Raw genomic sequence first — 25,578 nt, 5'->3', positions numbered from 1 at the left:
TTGTTAACCACCAGTAACAATAAATGAACCCTCTCGAAGAATCGCTATAACACCATATACCAGCCAAGAAGTAATTAAACCAAAGATCACAGAGAAACTGAAAAGAGCATATTTTATTCGAAGTTCTCTTGCTGAACTCACATTGTTCATAATCTATAGCACCATGAACATCTAAAATGATAACATGGAAAACATTAGGATATTTGAGGGACAAAAACTAGATATTCTGCGGAATTATGCTGTTATATGGCTGCAGATAAGAGACTTAAGGGCTTTTTATAATATAACACCAGCGAACAGCTGAATGCGTAATCAACTTGGTTAAGTTGATTACCTGCCTGTTAAGAAGGCTTACGCTATACCATGATTCAATTTTTTAGATTATAGGAGTAGAAAAGGTACAGTTGGTTATATAATGCAAGAATTTATTCTAACAAAATTTTTTTTTACTCAGTGATGGAAGAAATGGTGTGAACATTATTATTTGACCATCTACAAAGGATCAAATTTTCAAATGTGCGTAAATAATTTAAGAATCCAAAATCAGATTTTCAAACATTACCTAGAGATTTAGGATCCTGAATTTCACTGAAATGGGATTTAGGCTTCCAAGTGCCTGGGTTATTTTTGAAAATGGACTCAAGGTATGAAGTCACTTAGGCACTTTTGAAAATTCCACGCAAACCTACTAAAAAAAAATAAAGAAAATCTATTTGTGAACAAGGTTTTTTTTTGTAAATTGACAGGGAAAATGCTTGTCAAATAAACTGTTTGGGATTATTATAAAACCAGCTCTAAATGTGGGCTATTATTGTACTGCAGTATTTCTTGACATGGCTGTTCACAGGAGGCAGTGTCATTATGCTGTGTTTTCTTTACAAGAGGGTCTAAATCTACAAGAGGGTGCAAAATAATTTAAGCAAATGATCTGTGTTCTGAAAATTTCCTCCCATGCCTTTTGCATTTACATTCCAGTTCATAATCAGGTTCTGATGCAGCACAACAAAGAAGCTAACAGTGCTTACATACCTCTCTCACGGGGGTGCTATGAAGATCAATCAGTCAATGTTGTCAAGTGGCTTAAAAATTAGAAGCTCTACATAATGTAAATGCTAGTCATAGTATTGTGCATTGTTTCCATTACACTTCTTTGAAAGAGTCATCATAATCTATTGTGTCAGTTCTTCCATACTTCTAGCAGGGGGATTTTCTTCTCTTCTATATAATTACAACTGCAATTATTAGTTTACAACCACCCCCATCAGAGGTGCTGGAACTAGGGGTGCAGAGGGTACTGCAGCAACCCCTGACTTTAAGTGGTTTCCAATATATACAGAGTTTACAGTTTGGTTCAATTGCTCTCAGCACCCCCACTATTCACATTGTTCCAGCACCTCTGACCCCTACCACCAAAAAAAAAAAAGAACAAAAAGAAGAAATACATTAACATTACTGAACTGGAGACCCATTGACCCCAAAATATCTAGCCTTGGACCGATGGTTGCTCCCTCCCAGACTAGTCACACAATCAGAGATTTCAGCTCAGGAGAGCAGGGGTGACTCAGCAAAGGTGTATGGTAGCATTGGCCCTTGAGGTCTTGCATGCTCAGTCTGGTTTACTGTGCAATGATCTTCAATTTCAAAGCAGAGCTCTGGAGACCAGGTTACAAGGCTAAAACAAAACAACAAATTATTAATGCCAGGTAGACAACCTTTAAAAACTCCCAAGGAATTTTTAAAATACCTGCACTAGAGAAACAAGAGGATACTAATTTAGCCCCACAAACACTGAGTACTGAAACTTCCCACATCCCCTTCCTGGCCTATAAAAAAGGATTCCTATTATATGAAAATCATGGGTCTTCATGTCTAAAATTCAAAAGTTATTATTAGGTTCTCATCTGTAAAGTCTTTTATCAGAGACACAAGATCTATTTTGTGAAGTAAAAGAGCCTAATGATCTCCACAACTAGCACCTTCAGATCTTTGGGAACAATTTACTGTGGCTTGGTTCAGCTCCAGGGTGAGGAACAACATTTAATCCTCCACCATAAACAGGCTTTTACATTAGAAAATGTCACCACAATAGCAGACTCTGCTGGTGCTATTTTATTCCCAGTCATTATTTTTAGTTGAAATTTTGTCTATTTTAGACCTCTCGAAAATCAACTTGTCATTGCAACTTGATGGATTTTACAGACTAAACAAGAAATATGCAGATGACCTGAAGTTGCAAGATGGGTGCTTTTAACAAATAAGATTAGCAGGTGCTGTCCAAGCAGTTATTTGGTTTATTAAGTCTTAATAATCTAGGCACATTTATATGAATGCAACACAAATGGAAGAATCTTCTTGTTGCTGTGAATGCCTGTTTGGCTGATTTGAGAAATACAATTTCCTAGGAAGGAAATGCTATGAGGGGAACATGTCAGCGAATCCACGAAAGGAAAAGGAGGATAAAAAAAGTAATCATGTTGAGACAAAAAGGGAAGACAGCAAAGTATCAGGACTACAGCTGGATGAATAATTGATGAGCTGGTGGCCTAAGAGTGAGTTTCATTAATATTATCCTGCAGGTTCATTAAGTACTGTTCCAGGCTCATCTTAGAAGGTTCCTCCTGAGTTTTGATTAGGCACTGAAAGTCTTTTGCTTAGACATCAGAACTTCAGACCTTTGGTTGTGACAACTGCTTTCCAAGCCCCAGTCCCTTCAGCCTAGCACCTTTTGGAGCTGTTTTCTATTCCCCTCCCACTAATCACAGATCCCTAACCATGACAGCAAGTCTTAGTAAATAATATATCAAGATAAATGATAATTGTTCTGTTTTAAGTGTCTCCTAATGAGCATCATAAATTAAAAATTAATATTGCAAAGACTGTGTGAATAGCATCAACGCTATAAACACAGCAGCAGGGATCATAAATGCAAATGAAAGTGAAACACCACCCTTATCCTCCCTCCGTCCCCCCAGCCCTGATATAGAAAAAAATCCTAGAGCCAGCAGATTGTTAGGCATTACAAAGCTAATAAATGACTTTAATGAAGTTCTGTAACAGGCAATTTCTTCCTATTTTTTTCATATTTGCTCTTTCTGGTTATTTTACAGTCTCTCTAGAATTGTTTGTTTCTCTCATTAGGTGCAATAATAATTTAAAATTTAAACGTGCTTGTGAAACAAAAAAATATTGAATAGACTGGTTAACAGATTGTTGGTCCTGATGATCATGTAGGAAAGCTAAAGCGATTTGGCAGTAGCCATTCTGTTATATGATGTTATTATTATTGTGCCTCCCATTCAAGGAGTGCATTCAAATGGTGTCTTTTTCTGGGTGAGTGAATAAGGTACACTTAGCTATGCCCTTGTACCGCCAAATGTCAGTGAGACACAAGGATGCAGCTAAGCTGCATGACAGAATCTTGCCTTTTTTCTTGACCATATATAAAATAGATAATTTATTAAGCCTAAACCTAGCTGAACTATTTGTACAGTTAATGTTTGACCCATTTTTGCTCACTGAATCATTTGTGAACTGATTCTGAGTACCTTCATGTGCATTCAATATTAGTAAATATTGGGCAGATACACTGCCAGAATAATTTTCAGAAAATCTGTTACTGCCAGACTGTTTTGACTACTGCATTCCAGGTTTGGTCTTGTGTGGCATCCATCCCATAGCATTGTTCCTGCACACTGATTAGTTGACAAGATTTTTAAAACAGGAGAATAACATATAAAAACCAGCAAATACCGAACAACTCAATTTGGTATAATTTTTTGGATGAATCAGACACCCATGAGAAAATTCTTGAAACTTATGAACACACATTTTCACAAATTCATAACAGTTGTCCAAATCCTACTGAATAATTAATAATATCATCCCAGGAATTATAGCAAATCAAACATGGCCCTTTAATTCACCAAAAATTTGTATTCATGCTGTGCTTTTATTAATGAAATCATTTTAATCTTCTATAATTGCTTCGTGTAGGGTCACATGATCCCATCTCAGCCAAATATATTACGTTTGAACCCTTTGAAGTTCAGTTGCTGGGATAATTGAAATAAGAAATACAAAATGGTGTCTGACATGTGACTACGGAACTCCATCCTTGTTTATCTCAGGGCACTAACTCTAAGATAGTCCCAACTAGTCAGGACTGGATTTTCCCGCCTTTGGGCTCCGGACATTCCATCTGTTTTCCTGCCCAAATCCCTGAAGGTTCTCTCACCTCAGAGTTGCTTGGCATTGCTATTTGGAACAGTCCAATTTTTCCCACCTTAACATCTATAAAAGACTGAACCCTGTGTGGATGTGGGTCTGTCCATCTGAGTGGCAGCCTGTGCACGGTGCAATATGGGTCTCATTGTGGTTGTGACCATACTGATACATATCCCAAAGACACCAGAGAAGACCTTCAACACTTTTACCTTATCCTGCTGTTCCATCTCCAGAGGGCTTCTCTTCCACAGAGATCACCATCCATCGGACTCCTCAGAATTCCTCCTTGACAGCTTTCCACTAGCCCAATAATGGAGATATCCTGTCTCCTAGAACCAGAAGGGACCTTGAAATGTCATCGAGTCCAGCCCCCTGCCTCCGCTAGCAGGACCAAGTACTGATTTTTGCCCCAGATGGCCCCCTCAAGGATTGAACTCACAACCCTAGGTTTAACAGGCCAATGCTCAAACCACTAAGCTATCTGAGCACCACCACCACATGCAATTCAGCACCTAGATTAAGTAGGAATAAATTAATCTCTGTTATAGGGTACTTTGCCAAGGGAGGAATTTATCTGGGTCCGGGCTTTATGCCCCACTGGAAGTCACTGTCACTATTGTTATTGGTAGTAATACAGTTTGTGTTTGTGATTTTCCCCCTTCCCTATTAATTGTATTCTTATCCCTAATACACATCTCTTTGCTTTCACCTTACTTACCCGTCTCCTCTTCATTATACACCACACCATACCTGGGATATTGGTCCACTAGGTGATTAGATACCAGAGTGGGTCATATCTGCACTTCTGAGAAAAAGGGGTATCCATTTTCTTTCCCTCTATCACACCTGATTTATTCTAAGAGTTACCTTTCCCCCCCTTTAAGGCCACACAGTTTTCTCTTCCTTCTTCTCTCCATCCGGTTTTATCTTCTGTTCATTGTTTAAAAGGAATGACATTTTGCCTGCCACTTAGTTGCCTACTTCTCTTCCAGGATTTCACATATAGTGGTACGCTCTTTACTGCTGATCTGTGTATAACCAATGCCTTTAGGGCACATATATGCCAGTAAGTTCTCTTTACCAGCTCCCCAAAGCCACACAGCTCATTGGGTAGAACTACCTAACACATTGGCATGCTACCTTCTCACCCCACTTTCTTTCTGCTTCTCCATTTTTTTCTTGAGATATGGCTGTGTGGTAAGGAATGTGGACAGACAACAACAAGATGTCAGCTCCTAAATAGTAAAAGGACAAGGGAATTGGGTTGCTGAAGCAGACAAGAAAGACAGGAATTATGGGGAAAGTAATTATGGGGAAGAGATTCCTCATCTCTCACCTTCCATTTTTTAAATTATGGAGGCACCAGTCACGGCTCCATACTTAAAGGTGAATTGAGTTTTGTACTTACAGCACAGACTCAACTCTTCATTATATAGGAAGAATGCACTGCATTCTACCCAAACTTACAGCACTTACTCTTTAAGTATTGAATTAATTTGCTCAGAAAATACAAGTAAATATGTTAATTAGTTTATGAATTCAGGTTAATTTTTAAAAATGAAGAAATGTAACAGTCTGCTGCCTTTTGTCTCAAATGATAATAAGAATGAATAATACAGACTCTTCAAACGTTCCATACTGTAAAACTCATTGAAATATTACACAGAGGCTACATCAGAATAAATTAGGTTGCATATAAACTAAGTTATCCGATGAAGTGGGTATTCACCCACGAAAGCTCACACTCCAATACGTCTGTTAGTCTAATAGGTGCCACAGGACTCTTTGCTGCTTTTAAGTTATTAATGATTGTTTTATCTAATCATTATGCTAACGCAGTCTATGGATCAGGCTAGTTCAAAGCTCAGATCACTCTTTACTGAGGCCATTCTGACATCAGAGGTAACTCAACCAATCATCACTCTTCCTTTACAGCTTATCTGCACAACAATTCTACTGACTAATAAATCAGTGCTATGAGAGAGATTGGACCCAGTTGTCAGAAGTTCTTATAGGTAGATTTGGCCCCAACCATCACTGCTTCTTAAAGGTTCAGTGGCTGCCAAGCTGCCCGTGGAACTGCTCCCTTGGCTTGTCTGCCAAGAGAAGCTGAGGTAGGAGAATAGGGAAAACCCTCAAAGCAGAGTCATTGGGACCCAGCAACTAATGAGTCTTTAAAAATCAGCTTTATCTAATCTGGGGCCACAAATACTAAAATGCATTAGCGGCAATTGTATGCTTATTTCATGGCATCTCTACAGGGCAGAGTTAAGGTTGCTTGTGTGCCCCAAATGTCCATTTCAAAACTTTATCATGTCTGGATTTTTTAAAAATATAATCTTAACTCTGAACTCCCCAGATTTATCATTTTCGGGTTGGGATTAATTGAAATGTCCCTGCAATAGCAGTAATCCTTAAATTATTGATAGGTACGGTACTCTCAATCTTAACTCTATTTTAATGTTGTTTTTGTTTGGCAATATACATTTGTGTGAGGACCCTCAGTTGGCATTAGTCTGTGCAGTTTCACTGAAGTTAATGGAGCTATGCCAAATTTGCATCAATTTAGGATATGGCTTTATATATTTGCTGTAATTATTTTTTTAATTCATATAGAGAAAACTATTGCCTCTTGAAGTTATGAAATGTGGCTTTGCTCATTACACCTAAGTATAACTCCTCTTTTAAACCAACAATGGATTTGAAATACTCCTCTCAAGTTTGGCCTGTAATGAAGACACCTGCTCACTAGGAAATGAGCTGAGGCCACCAACTCATTTCACATATCATGTGACAGCTGTTCAATGGGTAACAACTTCCAGGCACTACTGATCTGTGACAAATCTGAACCAATGACCTAGAGGTGAAAGGTGCTGTATCTAATTACCAATCCCCTAAACACCCAGGACTAAATTATTTAAAAACAATTTACAAATAGGTGCACAAAAATAAAAATCAAAAGCCACATAACCTAAAAGTTATATTAACAATATAATAGCAATATCATTCAGATCTCGAAAAAATAGAACTGAAATAAATCTTCCCCATTGCCATCCTTTCTCTGGCCTCTGTGTATGTGAAGAAAGGACAGATAATAGGTAATGGGAGAGAATGAAACAATTCTTCCGTCTTCCTTCCCCCCTTGTCATTTCAACAAGAAACAAGGATATTCATTCAAGATTGCCACTAGGAAAAGAAAGAGGCTTATTTCATGGGCTCACATGAATTCATCAATGTAAATAATACTTTCCTTGGAAACAGCTATATGTAAGGCATAAAAATATCCTTATGCTGGGAAGTAAAACATTTGCTCTGGCAGAAAGTTCAAGAAACCAGCCATTTCATGATTGTGAGGCTGATGAAGTGGGTTGGAATACTAGCCAAAGTACATTTGAAGAACACACTTTTCTGTACTTTGATTCTGTCTCAGTCGCATATTTTGTGGTGCCACCAGTAAGCAACATCGGGAAAGAGACACCCTCCTCTAATTTTTAAAATCTATGTCCCTGCAGTAGGATTCTTTATTCATTTCTGTCCAAACTCTAAAAAAGTCTAATTTTCATAGTAATGTGCTGTTCAACAGCTTTAATTATGCCAGTGTGATAATCTGCTGCAATCCTTTTATAATTACAAGGATGCCTCTTTTCAGAGTAGTACAATTCAAACTGTATGTGTAATAAGTACATGAAATGAGAGAAAAGAGGGTTATTAAAAATAAGTCACTGAAAGTTGACTTACTTCCTGAGGCTCCAGAACGTGCCATGCTAAACCCTCTGGGTCTAGAGAAACATGGACTGCACACTCCAGGCTGCGTGGCAGCTTGCCATCCATCTGCCCATCTTGCCAACATCTTCCTCTGTCTTGCCCGAGAGAATTATAGCTTGGTAAGAAATAATCTAATTCTATAGTAAACAAGAAGGATCACATGAGTCCTAATTTCAAATAGAAATATATAGGAATGTTTCTGTAATCTTTCCAGGGGTTTTAAACATTTCTACCCAGACTACTACCCTTCCTGAAAAACATGAACACGGGGTAATATGATGTCACTCTGCAGACAAATGGAGCAGCCATTATGCACTCAACAATAACTCTCACACAGCTGTTACGTTAGAGTGTGCTGTAAATGCTGCACTCACCACCGAAGGTGCAGAGAACTTCATGGCAAGGGACTTGCTGCACAAAGGTTCTGTGGCCCAATGGATAGGGCAGTGGCATAGGAGTCAGGCGATGTGGGTGCTATTCCTGACTCTGTCACTGGCCTACTAAGAGACCTTGGACAACTCTCTTTATACCTCTGTGCCTCAGTTCTCCCATTTGTAACAAAAGGAGATAACAATACTAATCTCCTTCGTAAAGCACCTTGAGATCCATACATAAAGTCCATACATTACTGCAAGAATACAGGATGCCAAGTTCAGGGGAATGTACTCCATGTTCACTGAGGTCGTCTCCTTGAGGTCCAGTATTCAGGATGCTTTTATCAGTGGGACAGCTAGGATGTCTGGAGCAAAAGGTGAAGGATCTATCACTATGCTGATCCTTTGGTAGTTTCCCCCAACAGATTGGGTATACTGCAGCTGTGGAAATTACTGCAACCCTGAGGCCACTGAAATGGCTGCAGTGAGGCTCTGCTGCTACTCTGAAATCTTGGAGGAAGGATTTATTTCTCCCTGACGCCAGCAGATCTCCCTGGAGCATAGCCTGGCTATTCAGGCTGTGTGCTGGGAACAGCATTTGCCCCATTGAGAGGGAATTGACCATGACACCGCGGGTTAGCCGGTACTCTTTTCAAAAAGACCCATGTAATTTTTATCTTACACTTGGACAGCTGCCAGAGACAGGCAGAAGGGGACTGGGTTTAACATATCCTTTGAAGAATAGCACATTAAACAGTGCAGCACCCACGATACTGCAACATCAGTATACTTGAGCTCAACCATCTTCCCCACAGGTAAAAGTGCTGCAAAAGGCACTCAGCAGTGAGTGCAAAATAGAAGCCGAACTGAAATATATAGCTTCTCTTAAAGTGTTCATCGCCTGTATGATATCACGCAGACCCTCTTTAGCATGTAAAAACTTTTATGTATAGCTGACATGCACAGCTGTTTAAAGAATTCTGAGCTATTTAGTGGAACTGTATCATAACGTACTAAATATCCTAACTTACATAAGTGAAAAGTGAAGGTTGCAAATATAAGCACAAAAGAATCATGGTATGCAACTCCTAGGAGTTCTCCTGGTTCCCATTAACAGCACATACAACATATTAATGCGAGAGTAATTGACAGTGTTTCAGTATGTGCCATGTGGACAAGTGAATGTAACTATGGGAAGCTGCTATTAGCATCTCCTGACTTTTTGGGTTTAAATTTGCAAACTCAATTTTGCATTAACATAAAGTATGGCATTTTATTTATTTGTGTGTTTGTTTACTGGGGGAGGGAAAGGAGGAGGAGAGAAAAACAGTAAATAGTTAGCTGCAGCACTAAAGTGCTAATTGCATAACTCTACAGTGCTGAGACAATTGTTCAGCTCGGATCCTAACAGAAAGTTTGAAGTGGAAGTTTGTATATACAGATGTGGACTTTTAATCACTTATAACACTACTGTTAAATAAAATTGTGAGTTGTCAAACTAACTAACTCATTGAGGTCTATCCACCTGCAGTAGCTGAGTTTTAGAGGCTGTTTCTCTACTTTGTTACACCGGTTTAACAGACTGGAGAATCATGCCCAATCAAATATCTACTGAAGTCAACGGGCGCAGTGGCAGAGTCAGGTTTTCAACCAGCAGGGGTGATGGGTCATTGGTCATTGAGCTAGAGAGTAAGCCCGCCCTGCACTCATGCCACAGTGGTGGCTCCTCTCCGGTAAGGCTAGACCCAGTGCCTCACTCCCAGCGTTGCAACGTGGCCCAGAGGGGGGCAGCACCATTCAGGTTGGGCCTGGCTGCCCCCCTGTCATGATGCAGGAATGGCTGGGCCATATTTGAGTGTGTGGCATTGCAACATGGTGCATGGAATCACAAGTGCAATGTGTGCGCCATGTCATAATGCCCGGAGCAGGGAGGCAGTCCCAGTCCCTTGGGACAGGAGTTGCTGCTGCCAGGTGAGTGCTGGACAGGCTCGCTTACTGGCCCCTTGTGAATTGCACCACTTATACACCTAAAGCCTGCTGGGTGGGAGAGGCAGTTGTCCTATTAGTTCCACCACTGAATGAGAGTCTTTATATTGACTTCAAGGAGGGTTGGATTAGTTCTTTAAAAACAACTGGATTTTATTTATCTGTAAACAAAGAAATTCTTAAGAATTATTTTAAAGAGGAAAAAACAATATTTTTCTGCTGGCCTAATCTATAAGTAGTTGAACCGATTTTCCTTAAAAAAAAAAATCATCATCTTTGGCCTAATGTGAAGAGTCAGTCCAAAAGGAACTATTCTGGAGCAAGTTGTAAGTGAAAAGAAACAAGCTATAATGTGAGTTGAACTGCAACCTTAACTATAGTGTTTGCTATCAAGAACGCTGTTACAACAGATGTGCCGTTGCACCTTGGGATGAATTCATTATGGCCTGAGAAACATAATCATGCCATTCAGACCATCTTTTGTCCATATGCTCATGTGGTTTACACCCTTGGTTTATTGGCATTGTACTTGGTTGTAGAGCAGGAGACTCCCAGAATCATAATTTGTACTTATTGTTACAGCTCAGGAGAATCCCTTTGTAGCATGGATTTGCATTACAGAGGACACTCCCTTTTTGGAAGGGGGAGGGTCTGCACCATAGCATCATAATCAGAGTACAAACACTTAATATCATTTACATAAATTAGAAAAAAATGAAACTCTGACAGAACTAAAAAGACAGCATAAGTAAAGCTTGAACATGGCAACCAAATTTAAAATGAAAATGAAAGGTACTGTGGGCTACTGTTCAGGGCATTTTAGTGCTAGCAATATAATCTACATCAGGGGTTGGCAACCTTTCAGAAGCGGTGTGCTGAGTCTTCATTTATTCACTCTGATTTAAGGTTTTCCGTGCCAGTAGTACATTTTAGCATTTTTAGAAGGTCTCTTTCTATACGTCTATAATATATAACTAAACTATTGTTGTATGTAAAGTAAATAAGGTTTTTCAAATGTTTAACAAGCTTCATTTAAAATTAAATTAAAATGCAGAGCCCCCCAGTCTGGTGGCCAGGACCTGGGCAGTGTGAGTGCCACTGAAAATCAGCTCGTGTGCCGACTCTGGCACGCATGCCATAGGTTGCCTACCCCGATCTACATTTTGATATCTTACCCCATAATTTATGGGATGAATATTGTAATTCATTGAATGTCACGACTTATCTTTTATTCATGTAGTTACTATCCCATTACCAAAAAGGGAGGTTTGTCAAAGGTTAATTATTTTAAATTGCTTAGGCAAATTTATTTTGATTTGTACATTTTTTTTGAATAGTCAAAGGTCTATGTATTCATAAATCCTTATGAAGTTTCATTTTTTTAAAATAATATTTGTTCATGAAGCAGATTAAACAAATGCTTTGGTAATGTCTGAAAAAAAAGTATGTTTTTACCTCTAGGTTGAAGCTTGCAAAGAATTGTCAGTCTATATCTTCCCCCATCCCCTTCATTCTACGACTTTTCTGGTGGACTTATAATAAAATGCACCCATCTTTACAGCTGCCTTGTCTTCACCATTTGTCTACTTACCCAAATGTTACTCCTTGTAATAATCCACAATTCGGAGCTCTCTGGAGCAAAAACTGTTTTTCTTGGTTTTATAGTGCCTAACACAATGGATCCCTGATCAATGTTTCCAGGCGCTATCACAATATAAATAGCAACAACAACAACAATCATAGCTTCTCTTCCTGTGTCAGTATAATAATGCCTGCATCTGAAATTTTCACTCCATGCATCTGAAGAAGTGGGATTTTTACCCACGAAAGCTTATGCCCAAATAAATCTGTTAGTCTTTAAGGTGCCACTGGACTCCTCATTGTTTTTGTGGGTACAGACTAACACGGCCACCCCCTGATACTTAACAGTCACAACAATGCTGCTGAAGCACAAGTCATTCAGCAATTGCTCATAGGCCACGAGAGCCTTGCACCTTTAGATGTCTAGGTTCCAACCCCAAAAGAATGGTAGCGACTGAAAGTTGTTACCAACTCAAGGAGCTGTTCAGTGTCCTCTGTGAAATGAGTTGTTAGTCTAGTTCAAGTAGACTGCTGTTCATATCACAAAACACAATTGAGAATGTGAATTCTTAAGGGCAAACAAATGAAAGGATATGAAGATTGAACTAGCCTCCTTCCCCTGAAGAGGTGGAATAAGACAGAAGCACATTGGCAAGGTAGGAACTTGCATTAGGCTGGATAGAAAACTGGCTAGATGGTCGGGCTCAACGGGTAGTGATCAATGGTTCCATGTCTAGTTGGCAGCCGGTATCAAGTGGAGTGCCCCAAGGGTCGGTGCTGGGGCCGGTTTTATTCAATATCTTCATTAACGATCTGGAGGATGGTGTGGACTGCACCCTTAGCAAGTTTGCAGATGACACTAAACTGGGAGGAGTGGTTGATACGCTGGAGGGTAGGGCTAGGATACAGAGGAACCTAGACAAATTAGAGGATTGGGCCAAAAGAAATATGATGAGGTTCAACAAGGACAAGTGCAGAGACCTGCACTTAGGACGGAAGAATCCCATGCACTGCTACAGACTAGGGATCGAATGGCTGGGCAGCAGTTCTGCAGAAAAGGACCTAGGGGTTACGGTGGACGAAAAGCTGAATATGAGTCAACAGTGTGCCCTTGTTGCCAAGAAGGCTAATGGCATTTTGGGTTGTATAAGTAGGGGGCATTTCCAGCAGATAAAGGGATGTGATCATTCCCCTCTACTCAGCACTGGTGAGGCCTCATTTGGAGTACTGTGTCCAGTTTTGGGCCCCACGCTACAAGAAGGATGTGGATAAATTGGAGAGAGTCCAGCGGAGGGCAACAAAAATGATTAGGGGGCTGGAGCACATGACTTATGAGGAGAGGCTGAGGGAACTGGGATTGTTTAGTCTGCAGAAGAGAAGAATGAGGGGGAATTTGATAGCTGCTTTCAACTACCTGAAAGGGGGTTCCAAAGAGGATGGATCTAGACTGTTCTCAGTGGTAGAAGATGACAGAACAAGGAGTAATGGTCTCAAGTTGCAGAGGGGGAGGTTTAGGTTGGATATTAGGAAAAACGTTTTCACTAGTAGGGTGGTGAAGAACTGGAATGGGTTACCTAGGGAGGTAGTGGAATCTCCTTCCTTAGAGGTTTTTAAGGTCAGGCTTGACAAAGCCCTGGCTGGGATGATTTAGTTGGGTTTGGTCCTGCTTTGAGCAGGGGGTTGGACTAGATGACCTCCTGAGGTCCCTTCCAACCCTGAGATTCTATGATTCTATGATTATAAGGCAGGATCAATACTCCCAGGAAGCCTCTGGGAGAGGCAGAAACAGAACATGGCTCTCACATGTCCCCATACTGGCTTTAAGCCCCAAACCATCCTTCCCTTTGAACAACTCACTTAACCTATTTCTGTGTCTCAGATTCCTTGTCTATAAAGTTGAGATAACAATACTTACACCATTGGAGTGCCAGAAGTTTAAATTAATTCATTACTGCCAAGTGCTCTGAGATCCTTAGATTGAAGGTGCTAAGTACAGTAGTAAATAAATAGTAATAATTATTAATATTACTGAACCGCTGTGGAGCCTGCTATACCTGTAAGAAGAAAGAGGAATCTTCAGTTTCTAGTGCTGTTCATCTGGATCCTTTCATAAATGGTATAGTATTTTCTAAATGTAATGATGCTGTTAGATGGAAACATTCCCTGGAAAAGGAATTGTACTGGGACATGGCAAGGGAAGTATGTTTAATAAAGTTGCTATTGGGCGTAATTATGTATTTTAGGTTACTTTGAGGTGTACACAGTGGGCCAGCACCAAACGTAAGAGTAAAGTATACAAGAGCATGGGTCTTCCAAATCTGGCATAACCATCCTACAGTACATCTGCAGTTACTTTATTATTTAATTACTCTTCTTAACCACTGAGCCACAGTAAATGGACAGACACCAAACCTGAGGAAGGGAGAAGTAAGCGTATCTCCCCCGTGCCAGCTGAGTTCCGTACTCTAGAAGGAGGATTTGCGATGGGGTGGGAAGTGGGGAGGGAGGTGGAATGCTTTAGCTGCTCTACCTCGGGCTTTTCTGCCACAACAGAGCCACTTTACAATTGTACTGGAGCTTCATAGCTGTCCTGAGTGCACAGCCTGAGGTGGGGGATATAATCAATCAGTGTTTGCCCTGGCTACGCTGGACACTGCCCCTTACCGGGCAGTGCTGCCCACTGTTTGACTTATGCTGGCTCTCACAATCTCCCTGACTTTCTGTCACTGTCTTCAGGGAATGTTGTGCCTTGGGGGACCACTGCCAGGGTCTGCTTTGGTTTCTGCTGGAGGAGACACTGGTCTGAATTTACCCCAATACATGTAAGTGAGGTAGTTAGAAACAGCAGAATCCTATTGTTATGATCTACAGTCCACAACCTTTCATGTTTTCAAACAGCTCTTGGACAATATTAGGAGTGGGGAGAGAAAAAACTCAGGGGAAACAGCTGATTAGATTCTGGCAAGGAGGACCAAACATCTGCTTCCAACAAAAGACATCTGCATATTTCACATTTATTTTTCATAATTTACAGAAGCAACCTGCCAAAATTGAGCAAGGGAGAATAAACTAGCACATAATTAGCTAAAGTTTGCTTGCTTTAGAAGTTATTAGCATGAAGCCCAGTAGCTCACCTGGGAGGACATCAAGGAATGTAGATAACTACAGTTTGATTTTGTAAATTCAATTTTCGGTCTTGTGTGCCAGGCCAAAAAAACTCAATGTTGTGATGCATGTAGGGGATGAACGAGGGTGCCAATTAATGCAATCCAATGAATGTTGTGATGTCCCTGTGTCAAGCACTGTAGAGCTGTCTCACAGGCATCGATAACATTGTTTATTAAATAAGGTTTGATTAGACAGAAGGTTTTTGCTACAGCTACTTAGTACAGCAGGCTGCAGGTTAGATAGTAGCAAAATACTCTTTTAATCAGGAGGGTGCACTATGTGCTGTGTATACAGATGGCACAGTAAGTGCTGCTATTTTTTGAGGCATTCAAAAATATTTTGTTAAACATTTAAAATTGTAATTCTTTGCCCAGATGATAGTGTGTTTAGAATTTGTGATGAAAACAGAAAGTGAAATGAACAATAGTGAATTAGTAGCTAGGCACCCAATCTGCATGCTGAAGGTCACCTTAAATGTATACCAGGGGAATAAATAGCAAATTATATTACTTCGGTGAACTACACCTTCTCAACTACAGTAGAACCTCAGAGTTATGGACAACAGAGTTACGAACTGACCCGTCAACCACAAACCTCATTTGGAATCAGAAATACAGGTAGCAGCAAAGACCAAAAGAAGAAGAAGAAAGCAAATACAGTAGAGTACTGTGTTAAATGTAAACTACTAAAAAAATAAAGTGAAAGTTTAAAAAAAGACTTGACAAGGTAAGTAAACTGTTTCTGTGCTTGTTTCATTTAAATTAAGATCTTTAAAAGCAGCATTTTACTTCTGCACAGTAAAGTTTCAAAGCTGTATGAAATCTAATGTTCAGTTGTAAGCTTTTGAAAGAACCACCATAGCGTTTTGTTCAGAGTTATGAGCATTTCAGAGGTTTGAACCTCCATTCCTGAGGTGTTCATAACTCTGTAAAACTCTTTCAGCAGTATTAGAGTGGAGAGGGAAGAGAGTTAAATACTGAGTCAAATCTTGAGGTTTTGAAACTCAGTTTTGAAGTCAATGAGTGTTTTGCCCTAAGTAAGGAATGAGTAAGAGCTGAGTAAGGCCCTCACGATTTGGCTCACTGTAACTCATACAACAAATCAGAACTTTGGTTGACATCCTGGATCCATTGAAGTCAATGGCAACACTCTCCCTGACTTCAGTGGAGCCAGAATTACATTCTAGAGTTGTGTGAATATTTCACAAATAGGAAGGAATTTTCTTACAAACCGAGGATAAACCCAGTTTCATGGAATATTTTGCAAATCTTTCAGGTGAATGAGGGCTGATCCAAATGTAGATGCCCATCTCTATTTTAAAATATTGATAGAAAAATAATCTCTCTCTTTTCTGCACTATTTTACTAGAATTGGGTCACAGGATCAGAATTAGATATGATATTGTCCAAATAAAAAAAACAGTACACCGAGGCCCTATACCATTAACCATTATTGTAAGATGATGTGTTTTGAACCTTGTAATGGAGTGGACTCACCCCTGCAGCACCTCCTGCTGGTCATCCATGGGAATTAGCTCTTCCAGCGTCCTGGAGTGCCCCCTGAAGGCTTGTGATCCTCCTTACCGCTGGCCCCCATGTCCCTCCCTCTCTGGGTTGCTGTCCCCCTGGCAGTACCCCCACACTTTGGGTCTCCCCACCCAGAGGAACCCCCACCCCACCTCAGTGTAAGGTTACTGCCAGTCGCCATCTAGCCCCACTCCCTGGGGCAGACTGCAGTATATGCCACTCATCACAGGCAAGGTTGGGTTGGACCTGCTGCCTCTCTATATAGCTGGGCTGCCCCTCTGCAGCCCCGGTACTGGTCTTAGGCCCTCAGGTAGGCCCACAGCCTGGGGCTTTCCTAGGCCAGAGCTCCCCAGCTCCTCTAGCCTTCCCCCAGTACTGCTCCACTCCCAGTACCCTGCTCAGCTCCCTAGCAGCCAGGCCCTTCTCCCTCTACAAGCAGAAAGAGAGTCCTTAGCTTCTGGCTGCCCTGGCCTTCTTATAAGGACCGGTTAGTCTGTTTGGGGTGTGGCTCCAGCTGCAGCCACTTCCCCCAATCAGCTGGGGCTTTGCTCCCTTCCCCATCCCGAGCCCTCTGCAGGGCTTTTCCAACCCCTTAGGGCAGGAGCGGATGACCACCTCGCTACAAACCATCACTGTAGAATACACACTATTTTTATACAAATAATACCTCTCACTTATATAGCACTTTTTATCTGCAGATGTCAACAAGCTTTCCCAAGGAGGTCTGTACCATTATATCCATTTCATAGATGGTAAAACTGAGGCACGGGTCCATTAAGTGACTTTGCCAAGGTCACCCAGCAGTACAATGGCAGAGCCAGGAATAGATCACAGGTCCAACAACATATGCTTTGGCCATATTGCCTTCCATACCTGACAGAGCAATGGGACGTTCAACTGGTTGACAATCATTGTTATTTTTAATATTTATCAAAATTATCTAGAGCACTGGAAGGCACTTTCAAATTTTTGTATTAATTGAAATAAAATAATATCTATAAATGAGTAAGTTGAACCCACATTTTAACAGTCTTGAATTTCAATATCTTTCAGTGTTTTTATTGAACATGAATGGTGCTGCACAGCCAAAGACTGCGGTCCCGTATTTAGCCACCGGAACATGCACAGTATGGACAACTCATAATTCCCTACCGACACACCTCAGCTCTGACCTGTTCTCATAACCTTGAGGGCTGGGAAGGTAGTCCAGTCTTCATGCTCACTAGACCCCTGATTCATCAAAGCACATGTGTTTAACTCAGGGCCGCCCGGGGGGGGGCAAAGGGGGCAATTTGCCCCGGGCCCCGGGCTCCACAGGGGCCCCCAAGAGAAGAGCGGAGGCTCCCGCCTCCGCCCCTCTCCTGGAGCCTCAGCGCATCAAGCGCCGAGTCTCCGCCGGGGCCCCTGAGCCCCGCCCCGCTCAGAGCCGTGTGGGGAGGGGGCGGGGCTGGGAGCTCCAACGGGGCCTGAGCCCCGCCCCGCTCAGAGCGGCGTGGGGAGGGGACGGGGCAGCTGCCTCCGCTCGGCGTGGAGCTCACAGCCCCGCCCCCTCACCACGCGGCTCTGAGCGGGACGGAGCTCAGGCCCCGCCGGAGACGCGCTCGGGTAAGAGGCTGAGGCTGGGGCTGGGGCTGGGGCCGGGGCCGGGCGGGAGCGGGACCTGCCGCCGCCGAAGCGCAGCCCGGTCTTCGGCGGCGGGGGGCCCCTTCTGTTCCGGGACTCGCCGCCGAAGTGCCCCGAAGGCCCGTGGCGGGGACACCCCCCCGCCACCGAATTACCGCCGAAGACCGGGGTGCGCTTCGGCGGCGGGTCCCGCTTCGGCGGTAATTCGGCGGCGGGGGGCTCCCGCCGCGGGTCTTCGGGGCACTACGGCGGCGGGTCCCGGAACGGAAGGGCCCCCCGCCGCCGAAGACCCTGGGCCTCCGGAATCCTCTGGGCGGCCCTGGTTTAACTTCCATTAATAGGTTGGATCTCTGCTGAATCAGGATTTAAGTCACTGGTCGCTCTGCTGGGATTGCCAGATAGTGCCAAATGCAGTGATTTTTGTGATGTTGTCTAATGTCTACTAGCAACTGGACTGAAGCCACCTACTCCTTACACATAGGCCTTACACATTCATCAGACAGTAACAGCTTTCATTCATTACTGACCTGGACCAGATTCCAAGTGGTGAACCAGACATGAAAAATACTACATGTTTCATTACCAGGGTGTATAGTCAATTGTTTAAGTGTCAGGAAAAAAACTAGTAGAAGCTCCTATGGGCAGGAATAGTGTTTCCTTTTTGCATGGAATGTGCTTAGCATAGAGCGGACACCAACAAATAATAACTAACAAAAAATTGACACTATTGATCTCAGTAAAAAATGTAAACTGTATCTTCCTAGAAAAGCACAAAAAACTTCTATGAATGTCTCCTTTTTATCATTGTTACACTTGGTCTTACTCATCCAGTTAATTTAATTTTCATCTTGCAGCAATATTCAGCCTTTTGATTGCTTTTAATTTCATATACAATAATTTATCATACATATTTTGTAATAGCATTTAATTAAACATATATTAGTATAATTTAATGATCTTGCCAGTGACCAAAACTCTCCTGTGAATTAAACAGAAAAGATGCATTGAACATAAAAAGAATGTGTGTCGTAAATAAATAAAACAGAGACAGCTTCGCAAAGCAGGGATACAAATAAGACTTGCAAAGCCAATCTGTCACAGGAATGTTGGAAATGGGAAGAGTTTACTAATTTTAAAACATTAATCATGCACTTGCTCAGTTTATTTAGTTATCTATGTTTTTCATATCACTCTGACTTGAAAATGTGTAAACAATTTAGAATTAAAAACAAAAAATGAAGTCACACTTGATATTTTGCCTATTTACATTACAATTACCCAACCTGGCTTAAAACTAATGAGCTAGAAGCTTTCCATTTGCATATCTTTTCATTGGAATTATGCTCTTTCACAACTCAGTGAACTACCGACTCTCAAGTCCACTGCCATGTCTTAACGCTCTGAATACGTTCTTACCGGTGTCGGAGAAAAACTTAGTTTTTGCTTTTTGTTTGGGTGCAGCAAAATTAAATACTTTATTATTTTTTTAGTAATTACAATGGAGGGAGAGAGTGCTATAGGACACAGGGTTGCCCTAGTTTTGGACAGGTCTCTCAACTGGTAAATAATTACAGCAAGCTTTTATATTTTTATATTTTATATTTATATATTTATATGTATATATATATATATATATATTTTAAATTATGATGCATTTTTACTTGGTCTGGGCTAATATTATGAGGCGGTATGACAACCCCTTTTGAGGCGGTAAAAACCCCTTAGCACTGGTGCATTTTAATGCATTTACCTATGCATTACTTTATGCATTTACTTATGCATTACTTTGTTGGCCAACTTAGCAGTTTTTAATACTGCTATAAATTAACTTTGTTGGGGCTTTTTTTTAATATTATTTTGCATCTGATCTTGCTGCACAGTCAATAAGTTCAGATGGCGTGAGCCCAACAGAGACAGGTTTTTTTTGACATTTTAATAGAGATTTCAAAAGGTTTTATACCTCTCATGTGGCGCCATGGGGTTTGAAGGGGAATGATCCGTAGTAGCCGTCTGTGGGTCCGTGGGCGTTGCCATTCCGGACGAGCCCCCAAATTGTTGGAGAAAAACTTAGTTTTTGCTTTTTGTTTGGGTGCAGCAAAATTAAATACTTTATTATTTCTTTAGTAATTACAATGGAGGGAGAGAGTGCCATAGGACACAGGGTCGCCCTAGTCCTGGACAGGTCTCTCAACTGGTAAACAATTACAGCAAGCCTTTATACTTTTGTTACAGACAATAACTAACAATAATACAGACAATAAAGAGCAACACTACATTTTGTTTATACATAAGCCATTTTGCTATCTTATTTGTCTCACTCCTAAGAAAAGCAAGCCTGCATATTTGGTTATTAGTTATAAGGTCGTAATAACTTTGTACACAGTTCTTGTCCTCTCGCCTTGCACTATTTTTGCTTTTACAAGTCTTACGTCATTAGGGTTATAGTATGGCCTGACTCTTGCCAACTGACTGACATGTATTAAAATCCCCTTCAAATCCTTGTTAATTATTTTTTTGCTTCCACACTGGCATGTAGTAAATAGACACAGGTAAACTAGTTCAGAAAAAGTAAGACTCCCATCACTCCATGGATCATAACTAGGAACTCATTAGAGGTTCGCAATGTTTGGTCAAGTGACCTTCGTTTCCTTCCCTCTGAAGGGAGACAGGTTCTTATAATTTTCCCCTACTCACTCCTGATTAGGATGGAGCATTGCTTTGTATATGCATGGGTCTGTTTGTATATAGGCACAGCAGCCTGCTATTCTCCTTCCAGGGTTTTAGAAATAACTGGAAGATTTATTTCTTCTTCCACATGGGATCCTTCCCAAGTTAAAGATCTTCAAGGATGACCAGCAGGCTTCTCTATGGATGTTCAGAAACTGACCTTTGTCATCCTGATTCTTCAGGCGGGTGTGCTCATTGCTGGATCTGCTACTACAAATATGCCTTGTTTAAACAATCGTAGGTGGCTTGCCCATTCCCCCATTGCAGAAGAACGTGACCCAGAAGCTTCTCTGCTGTTTGCCACTGCTTCTGTCTATTTAAAATTTAATCACTCTTGAGCTAAGACACCCCACAGTGTTACAAGGTATATGGAATTCTCCAATCTCATCAAATAATTAAAGAATACCCCATTTTACCCTGGGGAGAGACAGACACAGTGCTTAAAGGTTCACAACAATAAAGCAGCAGAACTTAGCAGAGAGTTTCTGGGCCATGCTGGGGAAGCAGGCAGTTCACACGTTGATCCCACTTCTAATTCCCCCAGTAGATGCTAAGCAAAGAAACTGGAGGGCAAAGTTATCTTCCTGGACAACCACAAAGATCCTTGAACTGGCTTCCCAGCAATCTTCAGAAGAGCCAGGAGTGTAGCATGCTTGCTGACTTTTGAAAATGTTATTGAGGATTCAAAATCCTCAAGGCCTCCTGCAAGAATTAAATTAGTTGGGAAGAACCAAAGGCTGCTTGCTGGAAGGGAGACTAGCACACAGAACAAGGGATCACTGGAACCCTTTCCAAAGGTTTGGGCGGGTTATATTAACTTTCAATAAGCCTCTGTACTTTTGGATATTTATTCAGACCTACCTCAAATTTCAAAGCATTGATGGTTCTTCCATCGTTAGTAAGAACTAGCTCACATCTACTCACTGAGCTGCTGCTGGTGCTCTCTTAATAAGCTAACTCCTTATTTGTCTTGTAGACCCCATTACAGTAACACTGCTACAAAGAACCTCAATTACATCATAGTGAGTGCAGATAGACTGACATGAGGAATGCCTATAGTCGGAGTAAACTAGGAACAATAATGAATTAGTAGCTAGGCACCCAATCTGCATGCTGAAGGTCACATTAAACTGATATAGCCTCAGCGGTGTCTGCTCTCTACCCTCACTGGGCTCCTTTTTCATTCTGCACATTTGAGAGCAGAGAAGTGCCTGCATCGTGAGCCTAAGATTTATTTCCACTTAATACTGGACTTTGAGTGGTTTGCTTACTTGTGCTGATTTGTTGCCCCTACTCAGACTTGTGCGGGAGAGCAACAAGCTTGCATTCCCTGTTGCACAATCCACACAAGCTTGCAAAATCAAGGTCAGAATATCACTCAGGTTACTTGTGGCGGAAAGCTGTCCCTCAGGCATGTGACAGTGGGGATGCTCATCATTTCACCCATCACATGATTAACTCCTGGCCATGTTGAATCCATCTAGGTATATCAACAACACTCTGTCAGACTGGTGGTGTAGTCTGGACTTGATTGACTAATCACCATAGAGGGATAAAGTGAGAAAGGCCAAAATCCATATAGAGTTGGACCTTGCAAAGGAAATTAAAACTTATAGTAAAAGGTTCTATAACCATATCAATAAGAAGAAAACAAAGAAAGAAGAAGTGGGACCGCTAAACACTGAGGATGGAGTGGAGGTTAAGGACAATCTAGGCATGGCCCAATATCTAAACAAATACTTTGCCTCAGTCTTTAATGAGGCTAATGAGGAGCTTAGGGATAATGGTAGGATGACAAATGGCAATGAGGATATGGAGGTAGATATTACCACATCCGAGGTAGAAGCCAAACTCAAACAGCTTAATGGGACAAAATCAGAGGGCCCAGATAATCTTCATCCAAGAATATTAAAGGAACTGGCACATGAAATTGCAAGCCCATTATCAAGAATTTTTAAAGAATCAGTAAACTCAGGGGTTTTACTGTACGACTGGAGAATTGCTAACATAGTTCCTATTTTTAAGAAAGGGGAAAAAAGTGATCCGAGTAACTATAGGCCTGTTAGTTTGACATCTGTAGTATGTAAGGTCTTGGAAAAAATTTTGAATGAGAAAGTAGTTAAGGACATTGAGGTCAATGGTAATTGGGACAAAATACAACATGGTTTTACAAAAGGTAGATCGTGCCAAACCAACCTGATCTCCTTCTTTGAGAAGGTAACAGATTTTTTAGACAAAGGAAACACAGTGGATCTAATTTACCTCAATTTCAGTAAGGCATTTGACACATTTCCACATGGGGAATTATTAGTTAAATTGGAAAAGATGGGGGATCAGTATGAAAATTGAAAGGTGGTAAGGAACTGGTTAAAGGGGAGACTACAATGGGTTGTACTGAAAGGTGAACTATCAGGCTGGAAGGAGGTTACTAGTGGAGTTCCTCAGGGATCAGTTTTGGGATCAATCTTATTTAACCTTTTTATTACTGACCTTGGCACAAAAAGCGGGAATGTGCTAATAAAGTTTGCAGATGACACAAAGCTGGGAGGTATTGCTAACACAGAGAAGGACAGGGATATCATACAGGAAGATCTGGATGACCTTGTAAACTGGAGTAATAGTAATAGGATGAAATTTAATAGTGAAAAGTGCAAGGTCACGCATTTAGGGATTAATAAGAATTTTAGTTATAAATTGGGGACACATCAGTTGGAAATAACGGAGGAGGAGAAGGACCTTGGAGTATTGGTTGATCACAGGATGACTATGAGCTGCCAATGTGATATGGCCATTAAAAAAGCTAATGCAGTTTTAGGATGCGTCAGGCAAGGTATTTCCAGCAAAGATAAGGAGGTGTAAATACCTTTGTACAAGGCACTGGTGAGACCTCATCTGGAATACTGTGTGCAGTTCTGGTCTCCCATGTTTAAGAAGGATGAATTCAAACTGGAACAGGTTCAGAGATGGGCTACTAGGATGATCCGAGGAATGGAAAACCTGTCTTATGAAAGGAGACTGAAAGAGCTTGGCTTGTTTAGCCTAACCAAAAGAAGGTTGAGGGGGGATATGATTGCTCTTTATAAATATATCAGAGGGATTAATATCAGGGAGGGAGAGGAATTATTTAAGCTTAGTACCAATGTTGACACAAGAACAAATGGATATAAACTGGACACTAGGAAGTTTAGACTTGAAATTAGACGAAGGTTTCTAACCATTAGAGGAGTGAAGTTCTGGAACAGCCTTCCAAGGGGAATAGTGGGGGCAAAAGACATATCTGGCTTCAAGACTAAGCTTGATAAGTTTATGGAGGGGATGGTATGATGGGATAGCCTAATTTTGGCAATTAATTTAGCAATTGATCTTTGATTATCAGCAGATAAGTATGCCCAGTGGTCTGTGATGGGATGTTAGATGGGTTGGGATCTGAGTTACTATAGAGAATTCTTTCCTGGGTGTCTGGCTGGTGAGTCCTGCCCACATGCTCAGGGTTTAACTGATCGCCATATTTGGAGTCAGGAAGGAATTTTCCTCCAGGGCAGATTGGCAGAGGCCCTGGAGGTTTTTCGCCTTCCTCTGCAGCATGGGGCACGGGTCACTTGCTGGAGGATTCTCTGCAGCTTGAGGTCTTCAAACCACAATTTGAGGACTTCAATAACTCAGAAGGTTAGGGGTTTGTTATAGAAGTGGATGGGTGAGATTCTGTGGCCTGCATTGTGCAGGAGGTCAGACTAGATGATCATAATGGTCCCTTCTGACCTTAAAGTCTATGAGTCTAATGACTTTTAAAAGGCATAAATGGCAGCTAGTGGCCCAACTCCCATCAACCCTCAGTGTGAGCTAGGCCTCTAGCTGCCCTCTGTGCCTTTGAAGGTGTTCCCTGGTATAACAAATTGACTATGTTTACTTTGTTCCCATTTCTTATAACGTGCACATGAGATCATAACTGAAACAAAGATAAATCTTAAACTCAAACAATAGGAAAAAAGACAAAAGGCAAAGCTGATGGTAAGGTGTGCACTCCATGCACACAGTCCTTAGCTCTAGCATGCACTGCAGTTCTAGGATGAATAAACGGGAGACCATCTACAGTGAAAATTGGCCTAAATCAAAACACCCCGTTTGAAACACCCCCAAACTTTACGGTGTCTTTAGCGCCAAGCACAGATTTGTGACCTAGTTCTATCTCTACTTGCAAACAATGGTGACAATGCAATTTGCTTCAGCAATAGTTCTGAATACTCCAAACAAAAAAGCTAAGAAACTGCTGAGCAAATAGGAAATTAAAAACATACCTTTATTGAAATTACGTTGGTCTCCCGAAGTCACAGCAGCCAGTTCCTGCCCTGCTTTTGTCACAGCCAGCACCATGTTGGAAAATTAGAGCATTAACTAGGAACCTCAGAGCAAGTATAAAGCCAGCCTGGAGAAAGTCAGGTATGTGGTAGTTTTCAAAGTTCCAGAGACAAAACATGACAGGTCTATGAGTGACCTAAAAAAAAGAAAAAAAATCTTTCATTTATTATTTAAAATGGTGTACCACGATGATGTTTTCCATTTCAATAGCACATTTTATTTAAAGCTTTCAAAGTGTGTCACAAATT

The 25,578-nt window shown here is 41.3% G+C and overlaps 1 long non-coding RNA gene across 2 annotated transcripts; it reads right to left on the bottom strand.

The window, feature by feature from the left end:
* Window positions 1–249: 249 nt before the first annotated feature.
* LOC123367433 lies at window positions 250–25,458 on the bottom strand. 2 transcript variants are annotated; one of them, XR_006578460.1, is made up of 3 exons: window positions 25,270–25,458; window positions 4,434–4,553; window positions 250–1,672 (listed from the first exon to the last, which is right to left on the bottom strand). It is a non-coding gene; the product is annotated as an uncharacterized LOC123367433 (long non-coding RNA). The 2 variants fall into 2 exon arrangements; XR_006578459.1 differs by lacking the exon at window positions 25,270–25,458 and adding an exon at window positions 7,963–8,079.
* Between the last annotated feature and the right edge of the window lie 120 nt (window positions 25,459–25,578).

The sequence above is a fragment of the Mauremys mutica genome, chromosome 3 (genome assembly GCF_020497125.1).
Source record: "Mauremys mutica isolate MM-2020 ecotype Southern chromosome 3, ASM2049712v1, whole genome shotgun sequence".
Lineage (NCBI taxonomy): Eukaryota > Metazoa > Chordata > Testudines > Geoemydidae > Mauremys > Mauremys mutica.
The sequence above is the reverse complement of the archived record's forward strand: the minus strand, read 5'-3'. Positions and strand labels throughout refer to the sequence as shown.